Here is a 12,194-nt window from a genome sequence, read left to right on the forward strand (position 1 = left end):
GTGGTGGTGTTTGTGGTCATTTTATTGCATCCAGCAATGCCTTCCATACGGATGCTCTGATTCATGTGACGGTTCTTCATGAGCCATCTCACTGGCTGACAGCACACAGCCAGCAGGACCTAAGTGAGATAAATTTGCTCTGTGCTGGTCAAAGAGAGGGTAAAATGGTTGTTTGTCATCTTAAGTGATCTGGGACAAACAGAGTCAAGTCCACTATAACTATGGCACAACCTTCTGCAAAGATGCTGTGGTTACAGGGTTTTCAAAAGGCATTGTAGATTAATTTATGATTTTGGGATTCCTGCTTTTAACTGATGATGCTCTTACGTAGCAACAAAATGGCTCAAGGGCTTCTTCTGTTAACATCATCTCTGTTTTGGATGTATTAGCTTCAGCCAGCTGTTTTTAAGCTAGTTTGAGGTAAGAGCTGATTATGGGGGAAACTTCAAACTCATCTATAGCATCTCAGGAGACTATGGCTTTTTAGGCCATAACCTTCAACTCATATAAGTTATGAACTGAAGAGCTTACTACCTGGAAAGAGAAAGAGAAATTATCCTGAAATACAGATAATCCATGGGTAAAACATACCAGTTCATTCAAAAAACTTTGAATTATTTGCTTCAATGAAATGCTGGAAGTCCGACAATTTAAAATGAGTTGAAACGTCCAATCAAATATGTTTGTAAATTCTGGGTTTGAAGTAATTTTTAAACAAGATATTTTTGACTACTCTGACAAGTACAGAATTAGGGCTCCTTCTAGCAGGTCTAAAGCCATTAGACATTCAGTATCTACAGCATAATAATGCAAAATAAAACACAGGTTATGCCTGGCATAACACCTCTCTGCAGTGAATAGTTCATTAGGTCTTGTTGTGTTTCAATAACCTATATTCCATTAATTCACTTACATTTTATAGACTCTATACATAGATTGAATTTATGTAATTTGTGCTTGTGGCTATTTCTGTCAAGACGAAATTGCCAGATCCTTATGCTGTGATTAGTGTTCTGTATTTCAAATGTCTGTCTGCAGGTGGTCAAAACCATCAGCTCATAAAGGAACCAGTCTGCCTCTGTTACTGGCTCTTGCGCAAAGACTGTTGTGATTTGCAACAGAAAACTCATGACAACCATAGAAACAAACAGAGTGGGTTTTCCCCTACCTAACTCTCTCAGCTAGTGGCAAGCATGGATGTCCTATCCTTATGTGTTCTTGAGGCCGCTCTGGGCACGGTTACATTGCCCACTTGGTGCAGCAAGCATGGGGAGGAGCTGGGGTACAATCTGCTGCAATGTGCTATGGCTCTGGGGCTGTATGACCGCATCATGCCTTTACCAGTAATGAGGTGGCCTGTCTTAAGCTCACAGCATGCACGGCTAGTGTGGTGACTGCTGTAGGACCCTGCATCCACACGGGCAGTGAGCCTGGCTCCAGGGCTCCGTGTGTGACTTGACTCTGACCCCACCAAGGGAAGGACTGGAGGACTCCAAGTATAGATGTGGGAAAAATTTACCAAAAAGAACTCCTCCAGCACAATCAATAACCTCAGAGAAGCGTGTGGTGGTCTGTCTGAAAGTGTGCTTATAAAGGAAGACTACAAAAGAACTAGGAACTCACACCTGACAGAACGACAAATTTCTAGCAGGAATTTTTAAAAACTCAAGCATCTCTCAAAATAGATTTTATTTCTTAGCAGTTTTGGGGATAATGTGAGTCCAGATTTGAGTTCAGCCTGGAAGTAAACATATTAATTTAATGATAAATAGTGCATGTTTTCAGATCAAAAGTCAACAGAACATAGCATAAGCTCATATTAGTCCCCAAGTTTTGAGTTAAGAAGTGCTGTGATCACTGAAGTAACTGCTTTAAAGAAAATCATGCCTAAGAGAAAGTACTCACTAAGCTATTGGGTGTTTTGTTTTTCTGTTTTCAATACAAGCAATACAAGATTATTTCTGCTGAGCTCGGATCTTCCGTCCACTACCTCACTCTATTTCCTCAAGCTCTATTTTCTTGCTAGCCATCTCCCATATTGCCTGCTTTCATATGTATGGAAGAGTCAACTGGTCGTGCTCATTGGTTGGCCTGGTTCTTCCTCAAACAAGTGCCTGTGCTGAAAGAACAGGACAGGGTTGCTAATCCAGAATACGTGGAATGGCACTTGGCCCTTAAATCCAAAAAGGCAGTCTCTAACACAAAGCAAATGAGAAATGATCTTTCTGTGAGACTGGAAGCACACCTCTTCCCCCCGGCTCTTAAACTGCTAATGTGATCTGAAGCCAGACGTACGTGCCTTCCACAGAGAAGCCACCTGAGTGAAAAGCAGGTGAACAAGGTGAGTCACCTGTCGCCACGTGCTCCAGCCTCGACTAACCCTCTAGCACTGATAAGAAACTGGAACAATCATGTGAGATAAAAGTGCCAAAGATTAAATAGAAGTTCAAATGCTACTTTTTTACAATATCTGGACACCACCACATATTTTTATGAAGTTTTTATTGATTCACCTGCAATGATGCGATAACAGTTTTAAATAACTTACGAGTTTCACTGCTCTAAAGCTGCTACCACATGTCCCTGCCGTTATTCTTAGACAATATCAAGCAAGAAAATGTTTATCTTTTCCCCACATTCTGAAGGCTCCGTTAATATAGACAACCTGGATCTTCCTAAGTAACAAATAATCATATTATGATGATAATAAATGATGATAAATGTAAATGATGATGATAAATGATCATAAATGAGCATGTGAAACAAAATACAAAGCAAACATACACTTGAAGGGACTATTCATGTGTCTGTGAGTGCCTGTAACTCCAACAGAGACAAATGGGAAATGCACATACAAACAAAAGGAAGAATACATTCACCATGCTGGATGGAAAAAGGCCGGCCTGAAACAGAGTGGAATGCATAGAGGGATTTAAAGCAGGATTACAGATGCCTGTGGCAACTGCTCTCAATAAATTATAGTTAGATCAAAGAAAAATAGAATGCTTTGATAAGAGATTAACAAGTGCCATTCTCAAATGGATAGCTGTAATTAAAGGAAAAAAAAAATTACATTTCAACTCCTTAAAGTTTTCTATTTTTTCTAGTTTTGTTTATGAATGACTTCTGGCATCCAGGTATAAAGACAACTTTTTCAATGTCATCATTCTGTTACAGCCAGCCACAAAATAAACACACAATCATTATTTTTATGCATGCACCAAGAGTTCTGATACAGGACATGGGCTTGGGGTGGTGGTATCAGTTTTAGGAAGACTGGGTGACATGCTACAGCAAAATGGTAAGAGATAATCAGACAGCAAGCCTGCTGCTTTCCTTGAGTTGCTAGCTTAGTATTTACCAACTTGTAATAAAAAAGAGAAGAGCAAAATTGGATTTACTTTCATCTGTTTTCTGGAACCTTTTCTTGCCCCTAGAACATAATGAACGCATGCATGCTGCTGCTTACGCAGCTCAGTAAAAAAAATAGTTCTTTGAAAGGTCAGTGGAAAATTAAAAGAGTAAAGTCATAAGTTACTACAAACATGAATATCCTTCCATCATCTTATATAAAATAAGAAGGTTGCTTTTTTTTTTTTTCTTTGTTAACTTACAGCTAGCGTGGGAAGATGCATTCTGACTGTTCCCTTTTAGCATAAGAAAAGCGAGCAACCCAACACGTGTTCTTCAGTGGCTCCGGGACTGCAGAAGTATTTGCAGGTGCTTGATGCTAACTTCAGAGCAGAAAGGGTAGGACTTCTCTGAATCTGAGCATTTTAATGCTGCAGTGGTCTAGAAATTCTTTCTTTGGAAAAATCACCTTCACATGACTATTCCTCATTTTTGATAAATGTTCAGACAGTAAAAGTCAAACTTGGCACTACAGCCTTATGATTTCATAACTGGGAACTGCTTCATCTACACGTTTTTCATCTGAAGGTAAAAAATCTAGCATTTTCTCCCACTAGTTCCTGGTTGTGTAAATCAAGTAGAAAGTCCTTTGCACTTACAAAGTGCATTTAGTAGTTGACTTGACTTCACTTGATCAGCTGGCACTAACAGTTCTAACATTTTACTTGGAATTAATTCATCTGGTTCAACAGGCTGGAGGTCTGCTTCATAGCTATATGTGTTCCTGTGAATGACACTGTAATATCTTGAGACCTCATTCTACCAAACACTCATTTCCGATGAGAAGATGCTTTCATCCTCTCATCAACAATTTATGGTTGATATAGTATGTGGTGCTCTTTCTCCCTTAAAAATCCTCAGTGAAAGCAGCATCATTTCCAACCTCATAAACACTAACATATACATTTTTCCATGAAACCTGAGGCATTACGCTAAGGGAAGCATGAATGCATGCTCTTGGGATTCATTTTGTCATGTTTATGAGAAGTGGTAGCCCAGATTCAGTGTTTGAAGTCCCAGTGTTTGTCCTTCTGGAACAGAGGCTGCACAAGGCAGTAGCCCTCAAAAATTAAATGATGGTTGTAGGACGTAGCATATACCGATAGTATTCTTATTGCTGGGTAGATGTTCAAAGCATGTGGCAGTGCTTTATTTTAGCTCTTTTTGGAATATATTTTTTTCTCTTGTTGCTGATCTATTGATTGACTGACTTTTGATCTTATATCTTCCATCTGTGCAGGTCTCTGGGTCACCTGGTAGGAATTTCTGATAGGAAGTGACAAATGTCATATACGTCTCAAGTGAATAATTTTTTTCCCCTCAAAAGAGAGGGATTTTTTTCTCCTGATTTCTGTGCTCAAGCACTGAGAGAAAATTGTGAGGATAACCATAAATTCATCTGTACCTGGCTACAAACTCAGCAGTCTCTCATGCCAAGCAAGCATGTGTAAATGTAAGAGTTTGACCCTGACCATGAGTTTGACCTTTGACAAATAAGGCTCGAGAACATTGAAAAGGAGAGAAAACATTTCCCTGCACCTATTTGGGCTGGAAATCAAGGCTGTTGTCAGTCTGAGATCTCCTATACTTCCTTGCTTAAGGAAAGCTGGGACCTCAGCAGAATTTAGACGGACATGCAGTGTTTCAGCATTTCTCTTCCACTTTCTGCCAAAACTAAGAATTGCAGAGAGACTGTATGAAGAAAACAAAATATCTAGCCAAAATTGTGCTATGTTCCACAAGCTGCAGTTTCTTGGCAAAGGTCTGGGTGATTTCTTATTTCTCCAGACCAGTTCTCCGACTCGTGCTGCTAAGTGGGAAAGCAATGCCCTTTCCCCTCCTCATCATGCAATGTGAACACAAAAGCATAATGTTACTCAACAGAATGACCACTCATTGAATGACCACTCAGTTGAAATTAAGACAACACAGTGGTCTGAATCAGTGTCAGAGAAGGCAGTGGCCTCTTCTTTCCGTTCAGATGGGAACATCGCTGAATGTATTCACTTCTGTGGTTGCCTAGTGAGAACCCTTGGCCATCTGAGAAGCTGAGCGTAGGCAAATGAGAATGCCCTTCAGTGATCTCAGTTTCTCGATTTTTTTCTTGTATCCATCAGAATAAAGAAAGTACGTATCTGGTTTTACATTTCTTCACCATGAAATTCAGTGTTTCATTTGGATTAATGCTGTCCTGTATTGTCCCCCTCGATGCCCTGAGGAGAGGAAAAAGAAGGCGCTCTCTGGTGTTTCTACCACGTTATAGTGAGAACAGCCTACCTCTACACTGGCTTTGCCACACAGATGGTCTAAAAAGACATGGAGAAAAAAAAAAAAGAAAAGCTCATAGAAAATTTCTTACAGGGTATGTGAGTTAGATACAGGCAGAGTATGGGTTTGGTAAAGCCTCAGCAAGAATTGGGTAGTCACAGCCTAGTGAACTTTCTAGCTCCTTAATTTGGATAACAATAGATTTTGGGGAAGAGGCCTGCTCCATGGTCTCCTTATCCAACTGGCTCTGGTGTAAAGATGCCTTTGCTGAGAGAAAATAGCTATGGGGGAAATTTTTGGTATTTTCTCTTGTGAAATAACAGCTTACTAAAAATAGTGCCTGCAGATGAATACATTGCAGTTTTCAGGCCCAGAGAAACCAATTTAGATCATTCACTCCGCTTTCCTCCTTTTTCATGCATTCCCTACATTTTCTCCTGAAATAAAACAGAATACAGAAATCCCATGCCAAAGTGTCATAATGGACTCCTGTAAAACTTCTGTGTTATAGACGGGCATAAGGTTTTTCCCTAGTTCATCATCTGACATAAATTTGCCTGATTATGATACCTTAGAGGAAAAAGGTGGCTTTGTTGGGGTTTTTTTTGGTTAGTTGGTTGGTTGGTTTTTAACTACTCTCCTCTCTAAAATTAAACTCCCATTGCATATTTAGTATATGCACTGTACCTGTAACAAATAGATAAAAAAGAGAAAATTGATTTTTCCATCTATGTTTGCAGTCACATAAATACTTACCTGCTAGCCCCAAGAGGATGACCAACATAATTTCATAGAATCACAGAATGGTTTGAATTGGAAGGGACCTTAAAGATCATCTAGTTCCAACCCCTCTGCCATGGGCAGGGACAGCCTCCACTAGACCAGGTTGCCCAAAGCCCCATCCAACCTGGCCTTGAACCTTTCCAGGGATGGGGCATCCACAATCTCTGGGCAACCTGTTCCAGTGCCTCACCACCCTCACAGGGAAGAATTTCTTCCTAACATCTAATCTAAATTTACCTTCAGCTTAAGGCCATTACCCCTTGTCCTATCACTCCACACCCTTGTGAACAGTCCCTCTCCAGCTTTCCTGTAGGTCCCTTCAGGTACTGGAAGGCTGCTATAAGGTCTCCGTGGAGCCTTCTCTTGGGCTGAACAACCCCAACTCTCTCAGCCTGTCTTCATAGAAGAGGTGCTCCAGCCCTCTGATCATCTTCATGGCCTCCTCTGGACTCACTCCAACATATGATGTAATGTAATTCCAAAGTTGCATCAATGCTTTTCCACCCTCCCTGGCATTATGGCAATCAAAGAAGATATTTGTTAAAAATAGCTTGGATACAAATCCAATAGTATCTCACTGCCAATGAAACCTCATCTCATGAAAGGGGGGGAAAAAAGCTTTTCAGCAAATTTAATGTGAAGCAGACTTATGCATTTATATTTTAATTGCAATATATTAAAAGTAAAAAAACTCAAAACCAAACCAAAACAAAACCCCAACATAAAAGCATTGTTTTTTTCTAGGTAATGGTGATTTTCAAAATCTCCTCAACCTGTTTCTAACATTATGGAGGTTATGGTTTCAATAAATGAGAAAAAGAGAGGCTGCTATAACTGAATGCGTGTATTATGCCAGTGTTGTGACATACTATTGTTTTGCTAGGAGATTACAAAATCAATGTTTTATGAAAACATTCTCATGTTTTTAAGAAAAATCCATCTGATTCTTTCTCACCTTGACTCCCCGAGCTCACTTTTATTCACAAGATGCAGGAATCTCCCAGAGGTAGAGCATCCGCTTGGCTTGCATCCAAAGATCTCACAGGCCAGCCTCAGGGCCGGTAAAGCAGAGAAGCTGCTTTTTGTTTTTCCTTAGCTCCCAAGATATTTTGACTGGCTGAAAATGATGAAAGAGAACAACAGGCAGGCTGACCTGACTCAGTTCTGGGAAAACAGGGGGAAGGGTTAACCAAAGCTTTATCAAGAAAGAATCAGACACATTACATACAACGAATGCTGATCCATGTGGCTGGTTGCAAAGCAGATCTTTTAAAACTAGTCTCTTTCCACAGGATGAAAGATCTTGTTGAGAGTAGCATTCATGTTAATGCAGTTTACCTGGGTTTTGCCAAAGCATTTCATTTCATGGCATATGTTGGTATGATTAAAAAGCATGCATTATATGGAATTAAAAGGATGCACTTTGGAAGAATGAAAAGCTGGCTCACTGACAGATCGCAAAGTGGTGAGAGTAACAAGTGGAACTATTTCCAGCAGATTCCCACAAGGATCAGTTCCTGGTACAACCTCGTTTAGTATTTTCATCACGTGTCCAAACAATGATGTAAAATCAGTCCCAAGATGGTTGGGGGCTGGGGCACTTACTGTGTAAGGAACGGCTGGGTGAACTGGACTTGTTCAGCCTGGAGAAGACAAGGTTTCAGGGAAGCTAAGAGCAGCCTATGAGAAGGTTACAAAGAAAGCAGAGCCAAGGTCTTTACAGAGGTTTATGAGAAGAGAATGAGACCATGATCATAAATTGAAACAGGGAAAATTTCAACTGTATATAAAGAAAAAAATCTCTATGAGGATACTCAGGCATTGGATCAGGATGGGCAGAGAGGTTATGAAATCCCTGTTCTTGGAGGTTTTCAAGATCTGACCGGATGAAGCCCTGAGCAACCTTACTTGAATTCAATTTTGACCTTGTCTTAAGCAGAAACTTGGACTAGACGACCTCCCAAGGTCCTCCTTGTTATCGCATGTTATGACTGTAATTTTGTCGCTTCTGCCTGGAAAGCGATTTGGGAATCCTGTTAGATAACTAATTCCACATTAGCGTAACTAATGTAACACTACAGGGAAAAGCAACATTTGCATGTTATTTGTCCACTGCTGGTAAGCAGCCCCACACAAAACTTGCCACCTTTGCAGAGTGGAATTCCCAAAATTGAAGCAGCCAGTCGCAAGTGACCATCACTCCCTTATGAACAGCCCATGAAGTCTGGCACTGCCGCCCCACACAGCCCTCCTGCGTCTCCTGAGCCGCTGCTTTTGCTATGTAAGTGGAGAGAAGGACAGCTAGGACCTGGATTTTTTCTGCATAAACAATGAACAGTCCTGTGCATGCTACGCAGCATTTCAGAGGGCTGTTTGTATCACCCAAAACTATAGCATCCCCTTACCCTTACACCACAAAAAGGCATTGCACTGCTGGGGTGAGAGGGAGCACTTCAAAGTTTTCAGGCAAAAGTATAGCAAGATTCAATAACTAGAGGCTTTAAGTTAGACTATGTGAAATTAAAAATAAAAATGGAGTTCAAAAATGTCACAGCTTCTCTGGAGTGATGCTGAATTGTCCCTTGCTGCCAGTCAAAAGCACTGGCTATGCTTTACTGCAGAGAGTTGGCCAGCGTAGGTACCTGTTGGATCATGACTCAAGTGACCAAATTTGCAGGCATGCCCTCACTGTAAGGATAATAACTTCTTCTGCAGTTCTCTACTTAAAGCACTTTTCCTTTTCTGACTGACTTGGAGTTCTTCTGGAGTATTTATGAATTGCAGAAACCTTTCAGACAATTCCACATTGACAGAGAAAAGCCATTTTGCAGCAGCTGAGGGAATATTGTACTTCCTTGACCACACAAAAATGTAGTCAGAGGTTACATGAGCAGAGCATCGGCACAGCTGTGCTGGAGCAGCAGGACCTTGACCTATATTGCTGACTAGGAAGGCCAAGTAGCCAGTAGATAAACCCAGCTGACCACAGATAACAACCCTTCTGGTGTGTTTTGCTGCACTTGTTTGTTAACTGAGACCCATTAATGTGAATTAGCCAGATTCACGTGTTGTACAAATGCCATCATGCTAAAGATAAATTAAAATCCGTTGTTTTTAAATAGAAATCACAGTTTGGATATTTTTTTTTTCTTTTTTCTATTATGTGAAATCCCCAACCCTAACGTCATTTGAGGAGGGTTTTTTTTTAAGCCCTACAGTAAGTGATGCACCTATTGACTCATTGCGGGTTTGGGCTTTGACACCAGAGGACTGTGCTGGCCAGACCAGCAATCTCCTGGACTATGACTCCTTTGTTTCTTCAATAACAACTGATCTGAAGAAATGGAATGATAGCCTCATCCTTTAATGTAATAATTTCTCATATTCTAATTTTGTACTTAAAACTAACTTTATATTCCTAAGTGAAATAATTTTGTTTGTTGGTTTTTTTTGTTCTTTCCTAAGGAGACGTGTTTTTCTTTAGCAGTCTTATACACAAAAATATACATTGATAAGAAGCCTCCAAGTTATTTTAAATAGATGATTTAGCAATTCTCTAATCACTTTAGAAAAAGTAGATGGACGTACATCACCATGTTGAAAAAGTTAGAGCATGAGTGGTATCATTTGTATATTATAGTTAACTCATACCAAAACTGCTTTTTGACAATAAATATCAAAAAGTATATTAGACAAATAAAAGCTTTTCCTGCCTTTTATGGAAAAACAGCTTAAAAAAAGGAGGAAGAAAATACAGTTCTTGCAATATACTGTTATTTACTGCTCTGTTGTACGTAGCTACACAGAAGGCATGCTGGATGCTCACACATACTGAGAAATAAACAAGCCATTACCCACCAACAGATCACTAATCCAGTAAGCTATGGGTTACTGCTTCTTACAGTACCTTGGGTATGAATTTATCCCTGACTGCACACACATGGAACATAGCCACGTGCATGGATAGGTGCATAACCACTCCCCAGCAACTGATTTTTTCATACCTTTACTTATTTAGCAGCAGGAGACGGAAAGAGACAGCCAGGCACAATGGCATGCCAAAGGGCAACATCTTCGGATGCAAGGACAGAGCCAAGGGCAGAGTGCTGGGAAATGTAAGATAGCTGAGTACAGCAGTGACGGCATTGAAAACATGATGGTAATACACTTGACAGGAGGTGGCAATATCATCTGTATCACACATAATGCTTTCACTCTACCATTAACCTCTTTAAAAACTAATTACAAAAATTCTTTATACTATTCAGACAACAACTCATTTGATAGCAGGGAACAGAGCACGCCATAGAGTTTTCTCTCTGTCACGCTGAGCCTACTGCCCTTTTGTGTTCTTCTCTGTGAAGTTTTTTGTGACAATATCCAATTGCCTTACACCTTGCAGATCATTGCTTTGCCCTTATCCTTTAGCGGAGTGGCGAGAGTTTTTCAGATTCCCGTTACTCATATCCCACTGGCCATCTGCTATTACCACCTTAACGAGAAATCACTTGTTGAAAGGTGATTAAGTGGTTACAGTCCAGCACAGGGTTGCAAGCTCATTATACTACTTCCCCCTCCAATATTAAGAACTAGCAATAAACATCTAGCAGAGAGTCTTAGCTGATATGAATCAGTGCATTTCCACTATTTCAACAGGGTTACCTTGGTTTACATGGCATTTAGCTTAAAAGCATTTACCATTAGGTTAATTTAGATTCCAGCTTTTGGTTAAAATGGGTATCTCTGTGCCACCCTTTTCACACAGAAACTCAGGATAATCAAGGAAGACACTTTTCTATTCTTTATTATTCTTTTAGTCATCGGGGTGGGATGTTTTAAAGATAATTACTGAATTATCTCTAAATAAGCTGGGTTTTTTTGGTAGCACTCATGATGTGAGAAGTGGGTTTGTGTTTCCCCACAGAGCACTGAGGTTTACTGTAAAGCTACTCTGGTTCTGGATTTACGTACCATTTGCAGAGGAAGATCTATCCACTTAAACCTTCCAGTTTAGGTTTTGCCGAGTCAGTTCTATATATCAGGCTGTTTAAAAAAAAAAAGAAAGAAAAGTAAAGGTTGTTTAAAAAAAAAAAAAAGGAAAGAAAAAAAAAGGAAAAGTAAGCTTCAGATTCAATGGGGCCAGAGGTAGTTCACAGCTTCTTAAACAGTTTTTGTTCTTAAAGCAAACCCCTACATTTCTCTTCCCACATCAGGTGTCCGCTGTGATCTGTTTCCACTAAACCAGAAGGAGTCTTTGCAGCTGTCCTGTTAGGGCTGTGGATTTCAAGACAATCTCTCAAATAAGAGTCACAGAACAAAACAGACCCAGATAAGCTGTTACAGCACATTTGTAAACAAGAAAAAGCGAAACCGAGCTGCCTCCTGTCATAGAGCCATATAGCAGGAGTACAAAACCGCTGTGAAAAAAAGCCCAGCAGTGTGATTCAGGACATACCACTCTGGGGGAATGATATCCTGGCTGTACTTAGGTTTGAAAAAAAATGTTCTGAAAGGTTCTGTTGCTGCCGCATACTCTATTTTAGTTCTGGGGCTCATCCTCTAATGTCATATATATTCTGAGTAGTAAAGGAACCACCTGATGTCCAGCTTCATTTCAGGGAAAGGGAGGGCATAGGTATGATGGGCACTAGAAGACAAGTCTGGATGTACTCAGATTACTGGGAGATAGTTCAGAGCAGAGACACCTTGAAAGGTCAGTGTCAGGAACACAG

The 12,194-nt window shown here is 40.2% G+C and overlaps 1 long non-coding RNA gene across 2 annotated transcripts; it reads right to left on the bottom strand.

Moving 5' to 3' along the window:
• Positions 1 to 2,761: 2,761 nt before the first annotated feature.
• Positions 2,762 to 11,525, bottom strand: LOC142602602 (uncharacterized). Of its 2 annotated transcripts, XR_012836349.1 has the most exons (5): positions 11,434 to 11,525; positions 10,467 to 10,568; positions 8,068 to 8,142; positions 7,418 to 7,579; positions 2,762 to 5,717 (listed from the first exon to the last, which is right to left on the bottom strand). It is a non-coding gene; the product is annotated as an uncharacterized LOC142602602 (long non-coding RNA). The 2 variants fall into 2 exon arrangements; XR_012836348.1 differs by lacking the exon at positions 2,762 to 5,717 and having other exon boundaries at positions 6,880 to 7,579.
• Positions 11,526 to 12,194: the final 669 nt, after the last annotated feature.

This window comes from Balearica regulorum, chromosome 7, assembly GCF_011004875.1.
Source record: "Balearica regulorum gibbericeps isolate bBalReg1 chromosome 7, bBalReg1.pri, whole genome shotgun sequence".
Lineage (NCBI taxonomy): Eukaryota > Metazoa > Chordata > Aves > Gruiformes > Gruidae > Balearica > Balearica regulorum.